The sequence below is a fragment of the Sorex fumeus genome, unplaced genomic scaffold, assembly GCF_029834395.1.
Source record: "Sorex fumeus unplaced genomic scaffold, SorFum_2.1 ptg000033l, whole genome shotgun sequence".
Lineage (NCBI taxonomy): Eukaryota > Metazoa > Chordata > Mammalia > Eulipotyphla > Soricidae > Sorex > Sorex fumeus.
In genome coordinates, this window is record NW_026606090.1 from 6,876,595 (window position 1) to 6,904,124 (window position 27,530).

General features: G+C 43.9%; 1 protein-coding gene and 1 pseudogene across 3 annotated transcripts in view; one reads left to right on the forward strand and one right to left on the reverse strand.

The window, feature by feature from the left end:
• The window catches only part of UGT8 (UDP glycosyltransferase 8), a 76,583-nt gene extending 67,293 nt beyond the window's left edge, over nucleotides 1-9,290 (reverse strand). The window contains exon 1 of one of the 3 annotated variants that reach the window (XM_056116685.1): nucleotides 9,156-9,290. The gene's annotated coding sequence lies outside the window, so the exon portion shown is untranslated. Of the gene's footprint in view, nucleotides 1-9,042 lie in introns of all 3 variants that reach the window. The other 2 variants (XM_056116684.1, XM_056116683.1) reach the window with 2 other exon arrangements.
• Nucleotides 5,162-5,309, forward strand: LOC130026220 (uncharacterized; annotated as a pseudogene).
• Nucleotides 9,291-27,530: the final 18,240 nt, after the last annotated feature.

Genomic DNA, 27,530 nt, shown 5'->3' on the forward strand with positions numbered 1-27,530 from the left:
AATGCCAGGTAAGAAGAGGCTCAAGCAGAGAGATGAGTGAAGTCTCAACCATTCAGGAGGAGGGATTCTCAGCCAGCTGGAGTGATGATAGGAAAGGAAATGAGACTATTCGAAAGGCTCTGGACAAGCCACTTCTAACATCAGATCCCCCTAAAGACTGTCCTGGAGACCTCCAGAATGCTCCCCAAGTCACAATCTCTAAAAAACGACACTTTCGACTAATAGATAAAGAAGACAAATGACAGAATAAATGAATAAAGGTTCTATCTTTTATTACCGCTGAGCTGATGGGCAGCTGCGTGCTTCCCAGATAAGGCTGGATGGGAGACACTCTAACATCCTGCCATCAATCCTCCTAATCACCTTAATTAACTTCAGCCCTGACCCCAGCCCATGCCCACGGCAGTGTCGTTTTTCACTGAAACTCATTCTCCAATCGATACCGTGACCTCCGAGGATACATGCAGCTCAAACAAAGCACCAAGATGATGCGCCAACAACTGTCCTGGCCCTAGCGTGGGTTCTTTTTTCTTTCTCCTCTATTATTTTTCCTTTTCCTGTCACCACCTTGTCTTTATTCAAGTTTCTTAACTTCTCCTTCTAGTTTCCCTGTACTTGAACTTCATGAAGACAGAGTCTCAAACGAGTGTCCCAAAAGGATGGTGCACACAACCCAGAGAAAACGGTCAGTGAGCTGCATCAATATTCCTTAAAATAGTTTCTACCCTTCACCGTCTCCACCAATGACGCGGCCCGTCCCCACCCCCTTCGAAAGGGAAAGGCAAACCTGTTGGGCTAGTTTTCCTATCCGCAGCCCGCTCCAGGATTTGCAGGTAAGCGCAGCTACACAAATGCAAACGCTATGCAAAGAGCTGCAGAGCCCAGGCCAAGGGCCCAAGGAACTGCCCAGCCCCTGGAAAATTTCACAGCAGGAAGGCAAAGGACATAGAATCGATCACTTTCTCTCTTAATACATCAAAAACGTTTCTGGTCCATGCTTTAGCTTCTGAACCAGGGGAGATGAAGACGAGGATGCAGTGTAGAACCGGCTGAAGCCTTGAGCTTAAATTTCCACACTTAAGAAACTTCTGGAAAATGTAACAAGGTTCCTAATGAGGCCTAGAGGTGGAGCCAAATTTTTATTGTGGCTGTTACCTGTATTTGCTTAAGGCTATCCAGAGATTTTAATTCTGTAAACGTGATGGTTTAAACTAGATTTTTTTTTTTTTTTTTTTTTTCTTTTTGGGTCACACCTGGCCATGCACAGGAGTTACTCCTGGTTCATGCACTCAGGAATCATTCCTGGCGGTGCTCAGGGGACCATATGGGATGCTGGGAATCGAACCTGGGTTGGCCGCGTGCAAGGCAAATGCCCTACCCGCTGTGCTATTGCTCCAGCCCCGAAACTAGAATTTTTTTTTATGGATTTATTTTATATGGCTTTCAACAGCAACCATCTTAGCATACTTCAAAGCCAAAAGGCTCAAAATGCACTGTCCTGTGATTTTATTTTTTACTGCAGTGATTTCACAAAATTATTGTTTTGCTGCCAAATATTTTGGATATGCAAAACACATATCAAGAGAAATATATCAAACATCTTTTCACCCACCATCTGTATTCACAAGTAACTGTTACCATAATTTCTCCGTGCATTTGGAAAAATTTATACTATAAATTCAATTAACAAAACTATTCAATTCACAAAAACTGAATTCCCATAAAATTTCAGGAACATATTACAATAAAGCTGATTGATGCATTTGAGTCTACTTTTGTTTTTAATATTCATTTTTATATTCATGGGAACATACTATATAAATATGTGTCTCACTTAGAGGAAAATCTGCCATCAGTTATTTGTTATTAAAGCAAATTATAACCAGGCTGTTTTCACTCGGGGTGCCCCAGTTGGGGGGCAGGTGAGAGCCCTCCCCACCCCAAGGGACCCAGCCCCGGCAGGCAGCTGACCTCCACTACCCAACCACCACCACCTGCCACCACGATCCAGGTGACTTTCCGGACCGCATGGCCGCTTTCTGGACCATGACGGCTCTTTGTGGCTTTGCAGCCGCACAACACATGATAAGACACTTCCTACCCATTTTCCATGATTACCACACCATATTTGATGGAGTTCAGACAGTAGGCAACAAATCATAGAGAGAAATATAAATATATTTTATATATATAAAGAGAAATATAAATATTATATATATATATCTCTATCTCAAAGAGCCCGGCAAACTACCGAGAATATCCTGCTTGCACGGGCAGAGCCTGGCAAGCTACCCATGGAGTATTCGATATGCCAAAACCAGTAACTATAACAGGTCTCATTTCCCCTGACCCTGAAAAAGCTTCCAATCGTTGGGAAAGACGAGTAAGGAGAGACTGCTAAAATCTCAGGGCTGGGACAAATAGAGACATTACTGGCACCCGCTTGAGTAAATCAATAAACAATGGGATGACAGTGATACAGCCTCTATAATAATGAAAACATATTTTCTTGAGACTATCCGTAAGTATTAAATCTCTTCAAACTAGAATTGAAACACACAAAATAATTTCACACAGATTTTGTGCTAATCATGACTGTAAAATCAAACATTTACCAAATTGGTTGTAATGTAAATTGATTCAGCTAAACAGAGGAATTCCAGACACATTTCTGTCATCTAAATCAAGCCAATGCAGACCGATAATAATGGCAAAAATAAAAGCGATCTAGTGATTATTTCAGCTATTAACAGCCCACGGCTATGAGCAAAAGACAGGGCATTTCTGAAATAGTTCCACAGCATTCTCTCTCCATCAATTCAGAAGTTTTCAGATCCTGCACACTTCCAGTCTGGTGGGAGCCAGCCGGCTGGCCCCAATACTCTGCCACTCATAAATCCAAAGACATCATTTTTATTTGGGGCCTGACCTAAGCACAGGACTCAGATCTAAGTCAGTTTCCATTCAGTGTCCATCATTTGTCTTCTCGGAGAGGAGACGCTGAAGGCACAGTCTAACACTGAGTTGGCCAGTAAACAAATGGGACTCTCAGATACCCTAATAGGGAAACTTCCTGAAAACTACCTGTCCCCCTGCTTGACAAGTCCCTGGCAGTGCTCTGTCAGGATGGGCATGGGACATCAAACTCAGTGCGGCTCTGGAGAATTTGAGGGAAGGATAGAAAGATTCAGTACACATATAATATATGGCCAGAGATGTTGTTCAGTAGTAGGGTACTAGCCCTGTATGTGTGAAGTCCTGAGAGTCATCCTCAGCACAGGGAACAAAACATAAAACAAAAAATGAGCATGCCTAGAATGATGGTACAGTGGGTAGAGTGTTGGCCTTGCACGCGGCCAACTGGGTTTGACCCCCAACATCCCATATGGTCCTCCGAGCACTGCCAGGAGTAGTAATTCCTGAGTGCAGGATTAACCCCTGAACATCTCTGGGTGTGACCCAAAAGGCCAAAAAAGAAAGAAAAGAAACAGTCATAAAAACTATGTATGAAAGTCGCGGTCACGGTCACGGTCCTCCCGTTGTTCATTGATTTGCTCGAGCGGGCCCAGTAATGTCTCCATCATGAGACTTGTTGTTACTGTGTTTGGCATATCGAATACACCACGGGTAGCTTGCCAGTATATTACCATATATAATAAAGTTCACCTTTAAAATACTGAACATTAAAAATAAATAATAACATAAAATATTGAACATTATGGACCAAAGTTGAGGGCAGAAGAAGGAGGAAGAGGAGAAGGAGTAGCTAATAATAGTTATTCCTTCCATCCAGTTGACCTCAGTTCAAATCCCTCATATTACACATAGTCCCCCAAGCACATCCAGGATTCATTCCTGAGCAAGACAGGAAGAGCCTCTGGGCATCACTGAACATGGCACAGACCCCAAAAAATTAATTGAAAAAATACTGACCATCAGGATCAAAGAGAGAACATTTCCTTCATCGCTTGGAGTACATACTTTACATGCAAGAAGCCCAGGTTCAACCCTCAGCAACCTACAGCCAGCTACAGCCTGAGCACAGAGCTGTGAGCAGCTGTGGAGTGTGGCCCAAACCACACAACCCACTCCTGACCCCCAAAATAAAATGAAATGCTCAACATATAATTTCACTTGATTCCAAAAACACTTACGGCACACCGTAGAGAATTCTCAATGTTCCACACCCACCAATGTCCAATGGTGAATAACAATCAGAACACCATGCAACAGGTGTCCTGATGTGGAGCAGGTATTCCTGAAAGCACGGATCTCTCGACCTCCCCCAAATCAAGTCCTACTTTTCATAAAGCAGCTGGCAGTGCCCGAACAACCTGGCAGCCCTTCCAGGCACTGAGCTAGCAGACTCGATCTTGGCTAGCCTTCACAGCCGCCCTCTGAGCAGCTGGGTCTGGCCCTCATTTTGCAGATGTGCCAAGTGAAGTTGGTTCTGGTCCACTCTCAGAGGCACTCAGGGCAGAACCAGGACTGTGAAGGGGGCCCTTACGGTAGGATGTGACCATTCTCTTGTGCTTCTCCACATTCTTTCTTCCTTCAGCTACTAGAAGGAAAGTTGGTCTCCCCTAAGCATGTCTCACTCTGTTCTCACTGTTCTCTCTCTCTCTCTCTCTCTCTCTCTCTCTCTCTCTCTCTCTCTCTCTCTCTCTCTCTCTCTCTCCCCTATTTCTGTTCCATATTTCTATTTCTATCCCCTATTTCTGTTTCATTTCCCTCTTATTCTTTGACCCCTCCCCAGCTGACCCTGCAACTTCCTTTGTTTAGAAACACCTCAGGGGTGAGAAATGCTTGATCACGTCATCCAAGCAGGTATGCACCCAGGCGGCCACCCATTACCCATTTATCAACCTACCCATCACATGCCAACCCCTGTACTCAGAGCTTCTGTGCAGTACTTCCGTGGCCATTCACTTCCACTTCCATTAGCCTTTCATAGTCTACACGTCCACAACTTGGCTGTGTCAATTTGCTCTTCAAACACACCTCAACCAACCTACACAGCTCTGCATCACTTTCCAAATCTTGGAAAATCCAACCCCCTAGCTTCTGTGTGATCGAGTCCCTCTCACCACTTCAATGAGAGGACCTCACCCCCACATCACATCAAGAACCCCCACATCTTCCTAAGGGCGATTCCCACTTGACATGCTCATCGGCCTTTTGGCTAAGATCAAGTGTAGTATCTGTTCTTATCAGTTTAATATCTGATACGTAGGGCTGGAGCGATAGCACAGCGGGTAGGGCGTTCGCCTTACAAGCGGCCAACATGGCCGACCCGAGTTCGATTCCTCCGCCCCTCTCGGAGAGCCCGGCAAGCTACCGAGAGTATTCGATATGCCAGACACAGTAACAACAAAGTCTCCAATGGAGACGTTACTGGGCCCGCTCGAGCAAATCGACGATCAACGGGAGGGCCTTTACCTTTACCTTTACCATGCTCATCTAGACTGTCTTTCCATCCTTTCATACCTGCCCTGAAAACAACCTCCAACAGAAAATAATCCATACTCCTGAGGATCTTATCCCTGTCTACACATATCATATCATATATACATACACACACATATGTGTATGTATATATGATATGATATGTGTTATATATACACACGTGTGTGTGTATATATATATATATATATATATAACATGAGTCTGTGTGTGTGTGTGTGTGTGTGTGTGTGATGATTTACAATTATTGTTCCTGGTAAGGTTTTGTGGCTACAACATTCCAACACCAGATCCTCCACCACCACACTGCTGTCCCATCTTCCTCTGCCCCCTGCACACCCCAACCTCCACCTGTAAAAGACTCAGTTCTCTAAACCAGTTTTCAGGTTCTGTTGTCTTTGGGCATCTGTTGTTCCCTTGCTGTGTCTCTTTATATCTCCCATATGGGGAAGATCATTCCGTATCTGTCCCTCTCTTTCTGGCTAACATCACTCAGCTTGAGACTCCCCAGACCCATCCTTGTCACAGCAAATTGCACACTTTTGTCTTTCCTTTGGGTCGAGTAGAATTCCATCGCGTGTATATACCAGAGCTTCTTTCTCCAGTTGTCCGTTATTGGACACTAAGATTTTTCGCTATTGTGACCAGTGCTGCAATGAACACAGGAATGCAAATATCTTTGCTGAACTGGGGGTCCTCGGGGTATATACCAAGAAGCAGAACTTCTGGGTCCTATGGAAGCTCATTTCTTGGTTTTTTTTTTCTGAGATGACTCTAATAGTCAATGGTGAAACTATTAATTGACTCAAAACTTTTGGAAAACTAACTCAATTTTTATGTGTCCTTTTCTGTGAAGATTTCATGGTCTCCCACCTCCATAGAGAACTGCCACTTGCAAATGCTGACCCTGAGTATTCTGTGTATGTCTCTATCTTAGTGCTTAGTGCACTGTGGAACTACATGGTGCTTAATGAAACCACCTTGAATCTGGAACCTTTTAAATCTGGAACCCTTCAGGTCTCATATACCTGCAAATCCAAGGCCCAGAGAATAATGTCCAAAAGATGATAAGATAGCACCATTTAAATAAATACTTGTTGAACGAAAGCATATTTAATTAGGAAGGTCTGATAACTACTGTTTTCACGACTGATTTAAAAGACTTTATTCAAACAAACTTGATTTGAATAAAGTCCCTGGAAAAGGCCGGTATGACGAAGAGGAAATAAGGGCAGCAATTGAACTGGCTTCAAGTATAGTCAGGATTACCAAATCACACTCTGGATTTGCAGAGTAAGTAAAGATTACCAAGGTTACAGAAATCTGACGGGAGGTGAGCTGTAGAATATCACAGCATCCTACTCTCAACAAAAACAACCTAGGTGGACGATAAGAGAAGTCAACTTTTTCTATGTCCTGCTGCAGTGGTATCTCAAAACAGCAACGATTTTCCATGATTTGTCTGCAATTAAAATCCATCTGCAAATAAGATATGATGTCTTCGAAAGAAATCATATAAAATCTTTTATTTAAAATGTATTTTTATATTTTGTATTTGTACTAGTATCCCCGTCTAGAAGCCTTACCCACTCCACTCACCGTCCGCCCACATAGAAAACATGAGACTAGCAGGCATCTGTCACCCTGCATAGGCTTTATACTCAGGTAACAGTGCACATCACCTCACAGAAAAAAAAATAAATAAAGGGCAATATATAATACAGCAGTAAGGTCTGTGCACAGCTTGACAGCAAGAGAAACTGAGAGCTGATCACAGATGATCCAGGAAAACCATAAGAAGAAAAATGGTACGTCTGTCTCCATTCTAATATTTCAACTGGGTAGGCTGAGATCATTTACTGTAAACAAAAACAGCTCTATACATCTCATCTCAAGGGACAGCCTACTCAATTCTTGATGAATTCGTGTTAAGACAGTCCAACAAAAATATTCATTTACATTCAAGGAAACAAGGAAAAATGTGAGCCTCAGAAATTGTTTTAAATGGCTCATATTTTCTCAGTAATTAATGGTATGAGCTTCAGAAAACAAGCTCATATAAATACCATCTCAGATAGTGTTAAATAGATCATATATGTATATATAGCATATATACATGTTTAAATACTGTACATATGTATAATATATACATCGTTACAAGTTTAAATACATATATATATATACACATATGCTGCATAAACACCCAAAATTTCTTACTCTCCTCATGCACCTTGGAAATCAATGTGATTTAGAGGGCATCAAATTAAGTATTATTTGATAAATAGGTACATAATATCAAAAAAAAAAGTCTGGGAATTGAACGTGCTACTCTTTCTTCCTCTGCCTGTAATATTTACACAGCAATTAAGCTGATGGTTTTGCATAACCATGAAATGTTTTAAGCAAGTTTAATTAAATCTGAGCAACCAAATCCTTTACACACACACACAGAGATTTGGCCCCCCAAAAATGTTTTGTTATTACCCTTATCAATTCCACTTACATTTTCAAATATGTGCACCAGGCATGAACAAAACAAGCATAAGGGATATGCAAATTTTACATTTAAAGAGTTCAACTCTCTACTGGAGTCTTACCTCCCAAAAAGTCAGAAGCACAGTTTTTTGCTCAGTTTTGTCAAAGCACTGTCAGGCTTTACTAAAGATCACGGCATTATACTTGATCATAGTTTCTTTTCCAAAAACACTTCTGCCTTACCAGGTCATACAATACTAGATGCCAGTAGTGCATTGTGGCTGGCAAGCAACTCAGAAAATTTCCCTACGGAATTTTCCAGAATGGAACACAGAACAAAGAGTCAATCCAAGAAGCAAAACTCAAAACTACCAGGAGCCAGTTTATATAGGTGAAAACCAAGTCTGCTCTTGTGCCTCAATGTGGCAGAAAAAGCGCGGGCTGACTTCAACGTAATTCAATTACACAATCTCCGGGTTCCCTTACCAGACAGTACTGCGGTGTGTGACTTCACTTAATCTGAAAGTCCTCGTGGTGTCTAACGTGTGAGTCCTCCTAATATCAAAATACTGATTAAAAACTCTTTCTAGCCTTCCTGCAAATGGTAGAGACGCCCCCTGCTCCCCCTGGGGATGCATGGAAATAAAACACCAAATCCGGGTGCAGAGTTGTTTTAAAAAAAACACACACACACAAAATTATCAGAAATAGAAACATGCTTGGCATGGAGCCACACTGCCACATTTTCGTGCCATTCATCTTGGGATAAAAACAAAACAAAATAAAATAAAATAAAACCATTTGACACAGTGAGAATTCTGGGGAGGGGGGGTGCTCCGGCCTTAGGATCGTGGTGGTCTCCCGTTTTCTGCTAGGAGCATCCGAAGTAAAAAAAAAAAAAAGGCTGTACTGCAGGACTTGGGGTCACCACCGCCTCCCCCTTCTCCTTGCGGTGCGCCCTCTCCCGCGCTGGGAAGCTCTTGGCGAAGGGAACCGGGGCTTGGGCTTTAGTTCTGCAGAATCCCCAAAGTTCTCCCACTTCCACCCGCGTCTCCGCCGCGCCTCTCCATCCGCCAGCGCCTGGACGCTGAAGGGCGTGAAAACCTGGGGGTCCCGGGCCGGGCGGCCAGACTTTCCCGTGCGGGAGGGCGGCCGCCGACGGTCCCGCTTTCCCAACCTGGTCCCGGGCCCGCGCCCGCCCCGCCACCTCTACTCGCCCTTCGCGCCGCCGCACCGCCGCGGACACTCGGAGCAGCCCGGAGGGCGCGTCCCGGGGCCCGCGCTCGCCCCTGCAGCCTCGGACAGAGCGTCCCGTCCTCCAGGCGGCGCGTTCTCCCGGGGTGCAGGCCGGGACCCCCCGCGGTCCCTTCCGGAGGGGGGCGCGGGCCGGGGACCTCCTGGGGGCGCTGCAAGGACCCCGGCGAGCGCGCGCGCGCGTGTGTGTACAACGGGGGGGGGGGGGGCAGCCCTCAAACCCTCCCCACCCCCATGCACCCCCACTCGAGTTCCTCCTCCCGAGGAGGGCGAAGTAGGGGAGATTTAGGGAGCGCCCCGCGGCCCTCCTGCGCCCCCGCGCTCGCCCCGTGCGGTAGCTGTCGGGTCGCCGCTGCCGCCGCCGGGGTCAAGGGCAAGGTCCAGCCCGGAACGCGCCCGCGGACGGCCCGGCCATATGGGAGTCCGCAGGGGTGCGGGCACCGACCCCCGGGACGGCCCCCACCACCTCGCTTTCCCCCTCAACTTCCCGCGGCGACCACTCGCCCGGGGGCGGGGGCCCAACGACGCCCCCCGCCGCCCCCTCCTCGTGTTCGCAGCTCGCCCCCGCGTGCGCCCGTGGGAACCGCGCGCCCCGGCGTTACCTCGGCTCCGGGCGGCGGCGGCGCGGGACTCGGCTCCGGGGGCTCGAGGGGCGCGGGTGGTCGCCTTCCTCGCCGGTGTGACTTTGGTTTTATTTATTTATTGTTATTATTATTTTGGATGGGGGGGTGCGTGGAGGCTGCAGAGTCGGTGCGTCCGCCCAGGGCGCGCGCTTTAACCGTGCGCTCCCGCGGCTCCCCGCGGCCGCCCGGGCACCCCCCAGCGGCGCCCCGCCCCGCCCCGCGCCCGGCCGAGCGCCCCTCTCCCTCCTCCCCGCGATCCTCTCTCGGTCTCTCTCTTTCTCTCTCTCTCCCGGCCCCCGGGGCTCAGCCGCACATCCTCCGCCTCGCCGCGCCCCCGGCCTGGGCCACCGCCGCCGATCCGCTCCCGGGGGGTCCCCGCGCTCTCCGCGTCCCGGGACGGGGGTGCTCGCTCCCTCGCTCGCTCGCGCGCCGCTGCCGGCCCGGCTGGCTCTCGGCTGAGCCCTCGCGTGGCGCCCGAGCGGGGAACCCTGGGACCGGCACGTGGCCACGCCCCCTGTCCCCCCTCTCCCGGGTGGCCACCCCGACGCGTTGGCCGGAGCCCGGCGCCCCGACTGCGCGCTCCGAGCGCTCCTCCCTTCTCCCCATCAGCACCCACCCCCACCCCCACCCCCCGGCCTCGCCAACCTGCTCAGACGCTTCAGAGGGGGGAGGAGGGGGAAGTTGAGACTCGGAGGTGCAGGAGAGAGTTTTCTAAAGGATCAGGCACCTACCTGCCGCGCGAATCAGAAAAGCGTTGGAGCACGGGAGGTTTGGGGTGGGGGTCCCGGGGAAAGTCATTTATTTGGGTTTGCCGCGTCCCGTGGCATCCCTGCTTCCAGGCTGAAAGGACCGTGGATGCGTCCACTTTATCTCTCTCTAACCCACGTCCGCCTGCAGCGGGGCTTTGCCCGCTTGGCGTCCCGGTGGACAGGAAGCAACGCGGGGTGTCCAAGGGGGCGCGGACCCCAGGCTCCGCTGCCTGTTAAAAGGCTGATGGTGGTAGGTGGTGAGCCTCGGGGGACCCGGCGAATCTTAAAGCTGGCGTTCGCCCTTCCTGGTGTCTGTGGGTCTGGAGCATCAATTCCGGGAGTGCAATTGCTGAGGTTCTTTGCAGCTTTCGAGTCGGGTGCAAACTCCAAGAAGCTGAAATGCTGCCGCCGCTCAGACACTTTATAGGAAGTTGAAGTTAAAACGCTGGAAATAAACTGCCCGGTGAAGCCATTCTTTCCTTAGATCAAACCGAACTTAAAAACTAAGATGGGGGGTCTGCTGTTAGATGAGGAAAAGGACATTTTGTTAGGGTGTAGAGTACTATTTAATGATAAATGGGCGGGAGGGGGGAGCAGGCAACAATATAGGTGTTATGGCTCTCTATCAATAAAAAATCTTCCATAGTGAAGCTTTCAGAAAAGGTAATGTGCTTTACTGACACTTGAATTAGACCAGAAATTTGGAATCTTGTGGGAAATGCAGGGACGATATTCCCGAACTTTGTAAACTGACTTAAGGAGAGGGCCTCCCTCTGCTCAGTTTATTGCTTATTTAAAATGCATTTGAAGGCTGGAGCAATAGCACAGTGGGTAGGGCGTTTGCCTTTCACGTGGCCGCCCTGGTTTTGATTCCCAGCACCCTGTATGGTCCCCTGAGCACCGCCAGGGGTAATTCCTGAGTGCAGAGCCAGTAGTAATCCCTGTGCATCGCCAGGTGTGACCCAAAAAAGCAAAATAAATAAATAAGTAAATAAATAAAAATTTGGTAAAGGTAAAGGTAAAGGCCCTCCCGTTGATCGTCGATTTGCTCGAGCGGGCCCAGTAACGTCTCCATTGGAGACTTTGTTGTTACTGTGTCTGGCATATCGAATATTCTCAGTAGCTTGCCGGGCTCTCCGAGAGGGGCGGAGGAATCAAACTCGCCCGCGCGCACGCTTAAGGCGAACGCCCTACCGCTGAGCTATCACTTTTCCATTAAAAATATCAGATAACATCCTGACATAAACCACATATGTCAGAATTTTCTAATAATACTATGTAAAATCAGTTTTTTTTAAAAAAATGACATTAGAAATTATGCAAAAACTGATCTTCCTGTAAAATGAAAGAGACCGCCTTATACAGTTTTATGCATGGGTGTGCCCATGTTTATTGAGCCTATGGTTTTTATTGCCTTCTGCGATTTATATGATGATGTTTTAAAATTTCTCACAACTGTGCCCAAAAGAACACTCCGTGACTTAAGACAGGCATGATAGAAACAGTTGACTTGTGTTTCTTGCAGTTTGAAATAATTAAAGAAATCTGCAAGGCCCTCTTTGTTTTAAATCTGCCAACATTGGTCACTTCATCTTACTGGCTGAATAGAGTAGAATGCAAATAGAATGCACTATGGAACAACCTATCTGCAGTAAGGAAGTTCTACCTGAAGTATGCTATTAAAATCTCTCTCATTATTTCTGTCTGCAAACTTGTTATTTTTTTTCACATGCTTGTAAATCTTCAATCAGCTGGGCTCATCTGATTTTCTTGGGAAATAAGCACAAACTTAGGAAAGATATCAGCTATCTTCCATGAACCGTGGAACCACACTTTATTGAACTGAACTTCAGTCAGTTATAAACCACCATTTCTACCATTTGACTCTGTCATGGCGACCATGTACTGTAGTGTGCGGCTGATTTAACTCCAATAGAGTGTCCACGGTACGCCAACAGTCCTTTGCTACTAGGCCAAATATTTGAATGTGTTACAATGGGGGCTCGTGAAAACTTATCCATGACTTCAGAGTCCTTCTGCTTGACTAAGTTCCTCTGATCGGTGCTCAGATGTTTCAACCTCTGAAAATCATGGAGCAAGTGAATCTAGATAGAGACTTATTTTGTCCAATTGGAGATTTTTCAAAAGAATCATTTGGGGGATTCCACTTGATTTCACTCATTGGGTGATCCCAACACAATGTCAAAAGGATCTTCTTCAGTTTTCATAAAAGCCCTCCAGATTCAAGAAGCAAACCCTGAATTATCCTGGCAGTGGTGTCTCATTTACCCCAGAAATGCTGTCTGTGCAAGTCACTATACAAAAGTGCTTCACAAGAAAGGGTTCTTAATTTTCGATGTATCCTGTTTTAAATCGTGGCCATAATTTTCCATTTTACTTCGTATTTTCTGTAGATTCTAATTGGAAGTGTTTTTAAGAACATTAAATTGACTACAAAAAAGAATGAAGATCCTGCAGAAAGACCAAAAGAGAAAAGGCCGCACAGCATCTTATATCTGGTGACTTTTCTCTCTTACCTCCTTTTATCTTTTATCATCATCTCTTACATTCTTCCAAGTATCAGCTTCTCATGTCCAGTTTTAACTCTACACTTTTTGCCACACTCAACACTTTTGATATGTTGAGCTTTTTTTTTAAATTTTCTATTATTATTTTATATACATTACATTAGAAAATGTTGACCTATAAATCAAATTGTACCTGAAAGATTGGAGAAGCATGAATTACTGTAAATGTGAAATGTTCGATTCCTGAAAAGTAGAGTTTTATCAAACAAATTTGTGTTTTTGATTAGAGCCATACTCAGCAGTGTACAGGAGCTATTTCTGGCTCTGTGCTCAGGAGTGACCCCTGGTAGTCCTCTGGGACCAGAAAAAGTGCCAGGGATTTGAACTGGGGTAGTTGGAATGCAAGGCTTCTCACCCTCACCTCTGTATTCTCTTAGCCCCTCATCAGAATATTTTTGACTGTCTAAACAAACATGTCATATTAAAGATAAGCCAAGTTAAATTATCCACCTTTAATAAGCACGATAAACTAATAGTAGTAAACACCACTAACTTATTTTACGTGTTCTTCAATTTTCATGATTGGAAAATGGCATTGATGAAACTTTGTTCTCTTTTAAAGGGTTCTGGTGCCACTGTTCAGAGTGTGGAAATGGCACATCTGTCCTTTCAGGACTGATGAGTTTATTCTCCCACAGCCCTTGTCCTCTCAGAGTCTCAGGGATCCAGTGAAAATCTTATTGTTTCTTTTTGAACTTTTGGGGGTTGGGTACCACAACTGGCTGAGCTCAAGGTTTGCTCCTAGCACTGTGCTCTAGGATCATTCCTGGTGATGCTCAGGGGAAAATAAGCTGGGGATCATGGTGAAGGGGAAAGGAAGGGATGTTTAAATCGGACCCAAGTCCTCAACGGACAAGGCAAGTGCCTTAACCTCTCTTCTACCTCTCTGTCCCCATCTGTCAAAATTTTAAAGGAAAGGAAAGTTGCCAGTTACTACATGACTAGGTCAAAGCTAGCACTAGATCCACAACAGCTTTCTTGCCCACCCATTTTACAGATGTTACTTATTACAACTTTTTTATGTGTAGCCTAAAAGTCTCCTGAAAAAATAAAGAGTTTCACAATATATTATCTTTCTAGTACAGTAAATTTTTTTTTTTTGGCTTCTTGGTTACACCTGGCTATGCTCAGGGTTACTCCTGGCTCTGCACTCAGGAATTACTCCTGGTGGAGGACCAATATGGGATGCCGGGGATCAAACCCAGCTTGTTTGTGTGCAAGGCAAACGCCCTCCCTGCTGTGCTATCATTCCGGCCCCCAATAATTCCTTTTTTTTTCAAACCAAAATACACTGCCAGTTCCAGTTGTAATAACAACTGGTTCAACATTCTATGTTTCTAATATTCTAATATGTTTCTAATATTCTAATATTCAGTGAATCAAATCTGGTTCCACGAATCCTCTTTGATAAATACTAATCTTTATTCGTATCTGTTTTACTGATCACCATTCTACTATGGCTCCAACATTCAGTGAATATAAATTGGAAACATAAAACTTCTGACGTATGTGTCACGCACCTGATACTAAAGGTTGTATGCTTCCCAAAGTAAAAATTAATTAGCCTGCAGAGCCAGCTTGATTCACTACGGGGGTTAAAGCAGTGAACTAGAATTGGTTCCTCTTTTTCAGAATTCTGCCTTTTCAATATAAAGAGTGATGAAATGGGTTTTTTTGGATGTGTTCTTTTAACAGAATGGGGGTTTATGTTGGCAGATTGGTTAAAAAATATTTTGTGGACTGGAGAAATAGTACAGGCATTAATAGTGCTTGCCTTGCATATTGTGGACCCTGTTGCCAATCTCTGGCACCACATATGGTCCCCTCAGCACTGCCAAGGGTCACCCTTGAGCACAGAGCAAGGAGTAGTCACCGAGCACTTCTGGGTGTGACCCAAACATCCCAAATTTTTGTGAGGTTCTTATTTCATTTATCTTAAAAATTACTGTGCTCAAATACTTTTTTCGTTCAGACTTTAGCTTCCATTTAATAGAATATATTAAGGAATATGTTTATATGTCGGCCTGAACTTCCCAAGGGGGGTTTTGTTCTTTAAGCTGGTTTCTATAAACACCAAGGACTTTGCCCTAGTGCTCAGTTTTATAAATTATGTTTGCATTTCACTTTGTGTCTAAAATCCAGGTTTTAATATTTCACTCTTGCCTGATTTTTTTCCTGACCTTTTGTGTAATGAACTGTGCTATAGTAAGTATGAAAATATCCTATTTAAGGGGCAGGGTAGGAAGAAAGAAACTCTTTAGTGGTGATATATTTCTGTATTGTGAGGATGTAAAGATTGTGTGGGTCTTTCTTGAAGTCGAAGCTCTTGCTGTAGAACTATAAACTATGTTTGAACTTACTTTTTAAATATGTTACCTAATTGGTAAAGCAATCTACCAGTTTCCAAACCTTCCTATCAAAACTCTGTCTCTACCAGACCATCTTCCCCAAACCATCTGGTTAAATATTTACCATTAAAAACATGCCTCGAGCTCAGAAACCTCTCCTATCCCTGATCAGTGGAAATTTTTATAAAACCTAATTGGAGTAAGATGGCTTTCTGTGCTTATGCTTTCATATAAACAGTCTGTTTCAAACAAAAGTGTGTGTATTAAAATATAGGGAAAAAAATACAAGTTAGCCATAGAGCTATCAAGCAACAGGGTAAACGTCTTCCCAAAATTTCTGTGTGTGTGTGTATGTGTGTGTGTGTGTGTGTAGATGTCTATTGGGGAATAGACCTTAGGGTAACACTGTGATGGTGTGATGTGTGTGTGTGTGTGTGTTGCAGGGTGATGACATGCTTCCATCTGTTAGAATAAATCAAAGAAGATAGAAGAGATTTTTTTCAGATGTAATTGAGCCCCCAGCTCCGTGATCCACATCTTTTCATTATTTATTATTATTCAAAGATTATCTTTTAATCGTTAAACATAATTTCCTTTCATTCATAAAGGAAATTGTGCTGACTGAACATGACTTTAAAGGTCTCAGATGAAAACCCTTCAAAGAAGATCAGGTTCTCCCTGAAAAGTCCTCCCCCTCACTCCCCTGCCATGGGGAAGGTGTCGACAATTTCTAGGACCTGAAATTCACCTTGCACCAACAGCCAACATGAAGTTGAGTTTTCAGTCTTACAGGGACAGGGAAACAAATTCAGCTCACATCTGAATGTGCTTGAGAGTCTGTTCTTCCCTTGGGCCAGGGGAGGGCTTGCCAGGCTGGGCATCATGCTTTTGCATGCAGTCCTCTGACTTGATCCCTGGGACAACATGGTCCCCCAAGCAATGTACCAGGAGCAGCCCCCACACCTCCAGATGAGGCCATCAAACAAGCAGCACGTTATTCTTCCCCAGTCAGAGATATTTTGCCAACAGAGTTTGGCCAAACTCTTAAGACACCCCTGCGCATAGGCCCAGCTAAGCTCTGCCCACATTCTTGGTTCATATGCCAGATAATGAATGTGTGCTGTTTTTAATCTGATGTGCTTCTAGCCATGTATTCTATAGCCATGAGTACCTTCCATGCTCACACAGCACCGAAAGAGAAAGCTGCCAGCGTCACTGCTTGGGAACTGGGCCAGGACTTCTAAACATGGAGTGAACAAATGCCCAAGGACCTGCCATCTTGAAAACAGTAGTGCTGGGCTGGAGAGAAAATACATGAGGTGAGGCACTTGTCTTGCATGTGGCTGACTCCAGTTAGATCCCTGACACTGATTGGTCCCGAAGCACAACCAGGAGTAGCCCCTAAGAAACACCAGATGTGGCCTAAAGACCCCTCCACAACACCCCTTCACACACACACACACACACACACACACACACACACTGTTGTGCCCAAGTTTCATATCTCCAGTTGCAGAGAGACCAAGTCCACATAAGATAATGCAAAAGCAAAGGAACTTTATTACTAGCCCAACCCAGCACTAGCCTTGAGCTAGGGCCCAAGTCTCATCCATAACAGTGGAGTCTTGACAAGGACCCAGACTCCAAATCACAAGCAATTTATATAGCATTCATAGTTTAGAAGCAATTTATATACTGTTCTATTTTTAGCATTGGCCCTATTACAATGGTGGCCAGCAATTAGGCAATGGTTAGCAACAGTTTCTAAGGAGGGTACAGTGACCTTTCATGAAGTTGAGACCCAAATGCCCAATTTCTTATCTTGGCAAATACTCAACTGGGAGTTTACCAGAAATTGCAACTCCTGCTCTGGGGAAATAGAAACTGAGGCCTAGCTGAGACTTCATGGCATCAGTTTCGCACTCACATTCCCCCCTTTATTTAAACTAAACTGAGGAATCTTCCTCAGTCACAGGTCATTGATGTATTGGTATTACTCTTTCAAAACCATGAACTGTACTGTATTTATTCTGCTCTCAACAAAGACCACTAGCTTGTTCAGGATGCAGGGACCCATGGTCAAGGGTAAACGCAAGAGCACTAGGGTCCCAGGTGGGATGGGATCCGGGTGACAAGCAGACTTTCCCAGTTCCCTTTCTATTTCAATATACCTATAGAACAATCTTTACCTTTAAACACAATTCAGGAGTACTGGAATCAGCAAGGTTAGGAGGTAAACAAGCAAGGGATTATGTACAAGCAAGCCAAGTACCAGTTGGGTCCCTGGTATTGGGGCTCTTCTAGCAGACCTGTGGTATAATCGCTAGAGACCACTCTATAGTTTTGGTTACAATAGGCTCAGTAGGTCCCTGAACAAACACCGTCCCAGTGTGGGTCATAACTAGCACACATCAAGGGGTAATTCTACCTGCCTCAGCATCAGAAAGTACCCAGTGCCAAAACTGGGGCATGTAAGGAGCTCACTTAGCAGCTGTCACTATGAAGATAATGAAACAGAGAATAACCCATGCCCTCCCCATGGTTCCTTTTAGTCACTTTCAACAGTCTTATCTTGAGGGGGTCATTTCCTGTTGTCCAGACACGCCACTGGTCAGTGTCGTTCTGTCCCCAATGGGGGAGGCAGCTTTTTGATTAAGTCCTCCTTCAGAGCAGTTGGTGTGGTCAGGATCATGCTACAAGGACCTCTCCTGATGCATATAGATGAGGAGTTCACTCTGGCAGTGTGCTCCAAGCCCTGCATGGAGCTGGGTCCTTTTTTTTTTCTTTTTGGGTCACACCTGGAAATGCCCAGGGGTTACTCCTGGCTCTGCACTCAGGAGTTACTCCTGGCGGTGCTCAGTGGATCATATGGGATGCTGGGAATCGAACCCGGGTCGGCTGTGTGCAAGGCAAATGCCCTACCCATTGTGCTATCTCTCCAGTCCTGGAACTGGGTCTTGATATCTGTAAAGTAATGGCTGGAGAAGAGAGAGATCATACATTCTGGTCTACACTTCCTTTTCAAGGCTAAGTTGGAATAGAGGCAGTCGACCCAAAAGAATTTCAAAGGGAATAGAGTTCCTCCATAAAGGATGTTTGCACTCAAAATAGGAAAACTGGGATTTTCAAGGAGAGCTTCCTTAATCTATCTATCCACATCATATTCCCCTAGAGATTTCACCACCTTAAATCCTTAAAGGGAAAATGGTCCAAGTTCCATCTTCTGGAGCTGTTTGTTTCCTGCTGACACAGGGACACTGGCCCTGACTGCACAAGGGGTGAAATCTCAGGCTACCTTAGTTTTTTGTTGCTGTTGTTGTTGTTGTTGTTGTTGTTGTTGTTTTTAATTTTTATTAGTGAAACAACATGAGGTACAGTTGTAGATTTACAAATTTTTGTGCTTGGGTTTCGATTATACAATGATCAAATATCCATCCCTCCACCAGTGCCCATTTTCCACCACCACGGATCCCAGTATCCCTCCCACCCCCCATTCCCCCCATCCCACCCTGCCTCTGTGACAGGGCATTCCCTTTGTTCTCTCTCTCCTTTTGGGTGTTGTTTTTAATGAGCCCCAGGCAGTGAATTTGAATGATCCGATCAGTTAGATCAAGAAATGCTACTTTGAAATGACCAGACCTTGAAAACAGAAAAATAAATGACAAATGCTAAAATGCTAATGGCATAGGAAGCACAGTCCTAAGTTACTTCCTTCTTACTACCCTGTACATTCCTTTCACTAATATTTCACTGCATTAGTCCAGGTGTCAGTAATTTTCAACTTCCCTTTAGAAACCTTGTTCCAGTGCCCAGTCTTCCTCTTTTACAGAGTGTTCTGGCTTAGAGAAAATATTCTTGAATGGGGTATTAATCCCGTGATGGAACAAGAATTGAGAGCTGTTAAAAATCTCTGTTCTCTCTATATGTATTAACGAAGAATGAATACTTAGAACCAGTTTAGATGTCCACTCTCAGTACTTTAGCCAATTGACAGGCTGGGGGAAAGCAATTGATCCTGCCCTTTGGGCTAAGGTCTTCCCTGGTAAAGCTCTGGCTTCTGCTTTCCTGGCCAGACTGGTGACAACATGTTCAACATTGAATTTCTTTATAGATTGGACAGCTTACTTATAAATTACCTACTTATTCAATCACCTTTGTAGAACTAGAATCTAATTCTTATTAAAAAAAAAGTTACAGAAACATGGTATTCTCTCCTCCCTCATTTTAAATTTGCCAGACGGCTTAACAAACCTGGCTTGTTCTTTTGAACAAACACAGCAAGACTGGAGAACTCCCCATTTGGGGTACACCATTACTTATTGAGAAGTCCTGGGGCTTGGTCAAAGACAGAGCAGGAGACATGCCGATGATGGAGTTTAATGTTTTACATCACATCAGGGGCTGGAGCGATAGTACAGCGGATAGGGCAGTTGCCTTGCATGCAGCCAACATGGTCAATCTGAGTTCAATTCCTGTGCCCCTCTCGGAGAGCCCGGCAAGCTACCGAGAGTATCTCGACCACACGGCAAAGTCTGGCAAAGTCTGACGTATTCGATATGCCAAACACAGTAACAAGTGTCACAATGGAGATGTTACTGGGCATACTCAAGCAAATCGATGAGCAACGGGAGGACAGTGATAGTGACAGTGCCCTCATGTCAGGGCTGCCCCAGGCTCAACCATAAGATGTGAAGATCAGAACAAACTAGAGCCTTCAGGTTGAACTGGATGTGGTCTCTGGCCTCTCGCCCCCTGTAGGAGTGTCCTGGCAGTCAAGAGTCTATCCCATCCCTTATTCAGGGCTGGGAGAGATCTCAGCCTCCAGTTTTTGATACTGAGGGAGGGGCCCAGGCTGAGTCAGTCATTGCAGATTTTCAGCTTCCTCATTTCATAGACGATGTCCAGTCCTTCCTTGAGCCGGCCTGCCTTTAGGGTCTCCCTGAGGTTTGTAGGGTACTTGAAATAGCAACTGTTAAATACTTGCTCCTGCCATTTAGACCAATCTCCTGACTCCCTGGGAGAGGGCTTTTGGGGTCCCATAGTGGTTTTCCTGTCTGCACCAGGGATAGACCCTATTGCAGAGAGGAAAGACTTTTGTCTTAATGCTTCATGGCACTAAGGTGAGAAAAGCAAACATCCCAACCTTACTCATTTAGTTCCATGTTGAAAACCTTGATTTCCAGTTATTTAAGAACACTGTAACAGGAGTCTGGATACTAGAACAAGTCTGCAGAGATAATTTAAAGAATTTCTTATAACAGTATAGTTTGCTCACAGGTTTTATTTTTTCTTTAAACACAATCTCAAACCTACACACACGTTTCTTCACATACTCAAGCCTTTTACACATTCCTTTATGTTCATTTTATCCTGTTCCTCAAAACCAGTTTCACTTTAACAGGATTCCTTTCCCTTTTTTTTAATCATCCTTTTTACTTAAAATACACACTTATATTCCCTTCTTATAGTCATATCTCACAAGTTTCAACCTCCTTATTTTACTAGACTTAGTATAGCTTGATCTACCAAGAAATTTGGAAAGAAGTTGCAAATCAGTATCTCATTTTATCATGACTAAACTATACTGTGCAGTACTCTTTCAAAAGCATTGTGTCAGTCTTTTTAGATATTCAGAAGGTTTACAGTGCTCACAATTAAAGATATTATAACATATATCTACTTGGCAAAAATTCACTTTACATTAGAAACTTTACCTTTAGAATTCCAATTTCTAGGGAAACAGATTAAAACACAGAAAACGGGATAGTTATTTCTCATATGGGCATCTCTCACAGTTGCTAGGGCCTCATTCACACTTTCTCATTTTCAGAAACCACTAATGCCAAATGGACTGCCTGTAGCTGCTTAAATTTTAAAAATGACTTTTTTTTCTTCAGTAAAAGAAAGCTGGTCTGGAGCCTCAGCAAGAAAGGCCAATATCTTTAACTTTTATCAAGGCACAATTCTGTGGTTTCGGTAGCTCCTAAAATTTAGGTTACCAACAATCTCAGAAATCAAATAAAACACTGGTAGATTATGAATTTTGAAACTCATTTTCACTTTAAAAACTCACATTTTAACCCATTACTCTTTAAACTTGTTTTCATGTACCACATTAATTTCAACTCACATTCTAATAATCCAATGCAAATACAAATATATATATCCAACATACCAGCATAAGAAAACCCTCAAACCATCAATTTTATGAGACGTAAGAACACCTTCTTTGGCTTAATGATAAAGTTCTCAATTATCTCAAATCATAAAATTCTTACACCAGATACTTTAACACTCTCAGAGAGCCTGACACTCTTGGAAAGCCCTGCAAGCTACTAAGAGTGTCCCACCCACATGGCAGAGCCTAGCAAGCTCCCCGTGGCGTATTCGATATGCCAAAAACAGTAACAATAGTGGGTCTCATTCCCCTGACCCTGAAAGAACCTCCAATATAATGCCGTTGGGAAGGACTAGTAAGGAGAGGCTGCTAAAATCTCAGGGCTGGGACGAATCGAGATGTTACTGGCACCTGCTCAAGCAATTCAATGAACAACGAGATAACAGTGATGCAATGACACAGTGATACTTTAACAATTTCACAATTCAAACATGCTTTCAGACACAGAAAGAGACAGTTGGTACTCACTCAAGTTTTAAATAGCAGTATTAGAAAACAGTTGAACTGCCAATGTTTATGAAAGTATGAGAAAACTTTGTTTTGAAGTAGTCTTTTTTTTTTAATCTTTGCACTATGTCACAAAGCTCTTATTTTCAAACAGGCAGGGGTCTCTCAACCAGTTCCTGCTAGACCAGGATATAAGGGATCTGGTCCAGGTGTCCTCCCAGTCCTGGAAAGAAAACTTTACCTTTCACTTTTCAGAATGGTCCCCAGATCAAAAGTACCTTTTGCTAGCCAGCTAATGTTGAAGGCTGGCCATTCTGCAGAACAAAGAGTTATCAGTTTACCTCTCTTTACCAATACCGAGATACTGCTGCCCCTGGACCTGAAATAGCTGAAATGATCAGTCACAAGGAATAGTGAGGTCCACTGATTCTGACCTATGACTAGATAGTGAATTGGGAGGCCAAAGACATAAAAACTCACTAGAAACGGGAGAAATAACAGAACAAGAATAGACACTCAGACAACAGATGTATAGTGGCCGTAAAAGACTAAACAATGCACACCCTTGACTCAGATTCTGATACCAAAAAAATCTCCTTATCAAACAGTGTCCACCATTCTCGGGATGTCCCAGGAGTAGTGGGGGACATCTCCCACACTACTGACCAGCGACCCTCCGGCGCATCTGCCTAGGTCCTCTGCCGGTCTTCCAGATGGAGCCCTTCCATGCTGTTTTTCTATAGAAGAAAGATCTGGCTCAGTTCGGTCTTGGTCCAATTTTCCAAAACCAGAAAAACCTGGATAAAGTTCCTATGTCATATGTGGAGGGATCTCAACACACCAGACTTTGTGCCCGAGTTTCAGATCCCTAATTGTGGAGAGACCAGGTCCACACACGATAATGCAAAAGCAAAGGAACTTTATTACTAAGTCCGAGCCAATGCTAGCCTGAGCTAGGGTCCAGGTTTCATCCAACACAGTAGAGTCTTAACAAGGACCCCGATTCCAAATCACAAGCAGTTTATATGGGGTTCTGAGTTAAGAGGCAATTTATATACTGGTCTATTTTTAGCATTGGTCCTATTACAGTGATGGTCAGCAATTAGACTATGGTTAGCAACAGTTTCTAAGGAGAGTACAGTGACCCTCAATGACCGGCCAGACCCAACTGCCCAGTTTCTCATCTTGGCAAATTATTCAACTGGGAGTTTACCAGAAACTACAAGTCCTGAAATTGAGGCCTAGTTGAGACTTTGTGGCATCAGTTTTACCCTCACAATACACACACACACACACACACACACACACACACACACGCACACACACGACCATGTAAAGTATGAGGACTCAAAACTCAGAATCAAACCAAGGGCCTAATCAACTCTAATGGCTATAGTCTCTATTATCCTGGTATCTCTCAACTGGAATCTTAAAATGCTCTTATAAAACTGGTTCAGGAATTTTTGCTATTAGATAAGAAAAGTAAGACCAACAGGAAAAAAAAGATCTTCTTTTTAATATAAAGTGAACTCTGTCCTAAAACCAAAAACTCTTTAAGACACTAATTTAAAAGCAAACAAACAGTGGGGCTGGAGCGATAGTACAGTGGGTGGGCATTTGCCTTGCACATGGCCAATCTGGGTTTGATCCCCAGCATCCCATATGACCCTCCGAGCACCACAGAAGTAATTCCAGAGTACAGAGCTAGAAGTAACTCCTGTGCATCAGAGTAACTCCTTTGCATCTCCAGGTGTGATCCAAAAAGCAAAAAATAAAATTAAAACACTCTCAGATAAATAAATAAATAAATAAATAAAAGCAAAAAAAATGAAATTACAGTGCTTCTTGGTGAATTTTTTGTAGATGAAATTAATTGTATGGCATTGTTGGATAAAGATTTTAAAATATACCAATGAATAGCATTTATTTGGAGGAGGTGACTACCCAGTGGTGCCCAGGGACCATTAAGGTGACACCTACAGGTACCTAGGAGGTTTTGAAGTACCAAAGATCAAACCCAGAGACCTAGACAAGTCAGGTATGTACTATATAACCTTTTGAGATATCTCCCTGGTCCAAAGGAATGGCATCTATTAAAAGTCAAAATAAAAAATTTCTTTTCACTGTGTAATATGAAAATATATCCCAAGTAAAATTCGAACATCAAATTGGGAATAGAAATCTTTAAAATCCAATGTCATGAATCACTGTCACTGTCACTGTCCTCCCATTGTTCATCAATTTGCTCGAGTGGGCCCAGTAACGTCTCCATCGTGAGACTTGTTACTGTGTTTGGCATATCGAATACATCACGGGTAGCTTGCCAGGCTCTCCAAGAGGGGCGGAGGAATCGAACTCCGGTCAGCCATGTTGGCTGCATGCAAGGCAAACGCCCTACCCGCTGTGCTATCGCTCCAGCCCAATGTCATGAATCAGTTCTACCTATTTGTAAATTGGTACATCTGAAAATTGGTCTGAGAAATTCACTCAAGGTGGAGGAGAACTGCACAGGCAGGTAGAAGAGCAGGAGAATTCCCAAGGTCCATAGGTGAACCCTGAGTCTGGAGTACCCAGGAGGAAGGAGGGAGATCAAGGGAAATTAACAATAGCTAAGAGTTTTCCAGAATTGAGTATATATCTGCAGATCTTTATATGGAATTGGTGGCTGGTGATTTCCGGACAGAACAAACTAGAATAATGTTTGAGTGCAGAACCAGCAGTGACCCCTGAGAACCACCTGGTATGCCCCCAAAATAAAAAAAAATGGAATTGTAAGTTTAATTCTTAAATATGATCAAAGTGAACAATCAACCAGAGGAGATATTGCACAGATTTCAGTTTCAGACTCCACTCCAGAGCTACCAAATGAAAAACAAATACATAACTGTGTATTTCAGAAAAATTCCCCCCCCTTTTTAAAAAATATATTTTATTTTCATAAAAGTAGTTCACAATAGTTCATTACAGATAATATCCAAACACCAATCCCACCACCGAGCACCTTCCCACTACAATAAGAGGGAAGTGTGTGAAGGTTGTTGTATTTCATTCTGGAGCCATTTAAGCCCGAATATAAGAAAATACAAGCTAGTATGTTAAAACCAAATAAATGTGTGCTACTTTTGGTACATAAGGATTAGAGTATAAGTGGTCACAGGGCTGCGAATATGATCAAGTGTTCTAGGAAATTCTGCAGCACTCTCTCCTGGGAGCTTTAGTATATAGTGTCTGGGTCTTGGCCGTTGATGAGATTACATGGTGCTGGGGGCAGTTTGTGGGTGTGACTGCCAAGCTACTGAAAAACTGGGGAGCTGGGGTGACGAGGCCCAGATCTGATCCGAGCGGTCTTGGAGATCTTAGTGTTGGGTTCCCGCAAACTTGGGTCTTTCTGCTGGCTCCCTCTTGAGTGAGGTTCGTTCGAGTTTGTGGAGAGTGGCTTTGAGCATGGCTGTAGCTGTGTTCTGGAGGTTTTCAGCTCCTGAGGTTCTGCTTGGGGCAGGGAGGGAAACTCAACCTGCCCCCCTCCAAGGTGCCCAGGTGAAGACAGCCTGTCACGGGGTCAGGGCATTCTTCAGGGCTCTCTTAAAACTTCCCTTTTTATTTTCCCAACTCAATCTAATCATGAAAGGAAACAAAAAACTGCAGCAGTAGCATATAGCCTTTGATAGAGGGTCATTCAGTATAACACCTGGACAGTATTTCTCAAAACTCTGTTGTTTAGAAATATCTTGGAGGTCAGAGAGACAGTATATAGGGGTTAAGTCACTTGACTTGAATGAAGCTAATCCTGTGAATCCAGCACCACGTATGGTCCCCTGAGTACTGGCAAGAATGATCTCTGAGCACAGAACTAGGAGTAAGCCCTGAGCACTGTCAGATGTGGCCCAACCATCCCCCATCCCCAAAGGAAAGAAAAATCTAAGAAGAAAATACAGCACAGTGAATCTAAGAAAACTAATTGTAATGTGTGCTGGCTTAGATCCTGGAATAGTAGAAGGACATTAGATTTAAAACTAAGACAAAACAAAGCATGGGCTTTAAATAATAATCACAAATTAGTATTGGTACATTGCAATCAACGTACCTTATTATTTTTGCAGTGCTGGGATCAAACCTAGGGTTCATGCAAGGAAGTGTTCTACCCTCAGCTTCATTCCTGACTCCAGAGCACCATTTAAGTGTGAGCTATTGATGAAGGGAAATTGATGCAAGGTACATGGGACCTCTCTATATCGTTTTAGCAAGTTTCTCTAAAGCTAAATCTTACCAATTAAAAAAATTAAAAAATAATTTTTAATTTTATCTTGGTCATCTGCCAGAGTGCAACTATCCCGTGTTGTCAAGGAGAAAACTGAGGAACTTTGTCAGTGTTTTCCTAGCTGAAGTAATTTCTAATAGATCAATTGTGAAATGATTGTCGAGAATTGTGATTACAAATTGTTTTGACATATTTTGGAATAATTCTAATTTATGTTCTGTAGTTAGAACTGAATGATAACAGTAAGCAATTGTAATTCAATGTCAAGAAGTGCTTATTTTAAAATAAGCTTAAAATAGTAATAAGAAGTGGAGTTTGGATTGCAAAAGCTGACTTTGTTAATACTAATTGGGATGCAAGAATAAAATTTGATGCAAGAATACTTTTTCTGCACTATTTCAGCGTTCAATCAGTATATCAAAAGTTAACGAGAAGCAGGCATTTTGTTTCTTTGTTGGATGTGGTTTGGTTTTTGAGGCATTCCCAGAGATACTTGGGGAGTACACCCAGTGCTCAGGGGTCACTACTGGTGCTGGTCAGGAGCCAAGGGGGTGCTAGGGATTGTACCTAGGCTCCTCAGTGGAAAGCATGCCCTCTAGTTCGTTGAGAGTTTGTTCTTGTGCTACCCCAGCAGTGCTTAGGGCTTACTCCTGACTCTGTGCTCAGAGATCATTCCTGGCAGTGCTCAGGGAATTCTAAGTAGTGCTGGGGATCAAATTCATGTTAACTACATGCAAAGCAAGTGCCTTACCTGCTAGACTATCTCTGGATCCTGAAGATCATTCTAAAAAGACTGGGAAATTCATTCTTCTTCTTTTCTCCCTTTGCCACCTTCCTCTAAGGTTTTTCCTCAAGGCTTCTGCATTTCTCCTGCATCTCTTCTGCATTTCTGCTGGCTTCTAGAAGAGATTCAATTCTACACCAATTGGTCCTACTTATCAGCATGCAGTGTTATCAAAACTGATTATGATTCTCTTTTTTTTGCAAAGTGCCTTCCCTTGATTAAACTACCCTATGAAGGGAATGGTCTCTAGGGAAAGGAACCTTGGAATTCTACTCTTGCACAGTCATTTATGGCTTGTCTGGATATTTGAATACAACGCACAGCTAAGTTGATGTCTCGGCAATCTAGTTTGCAAAGTGGCAA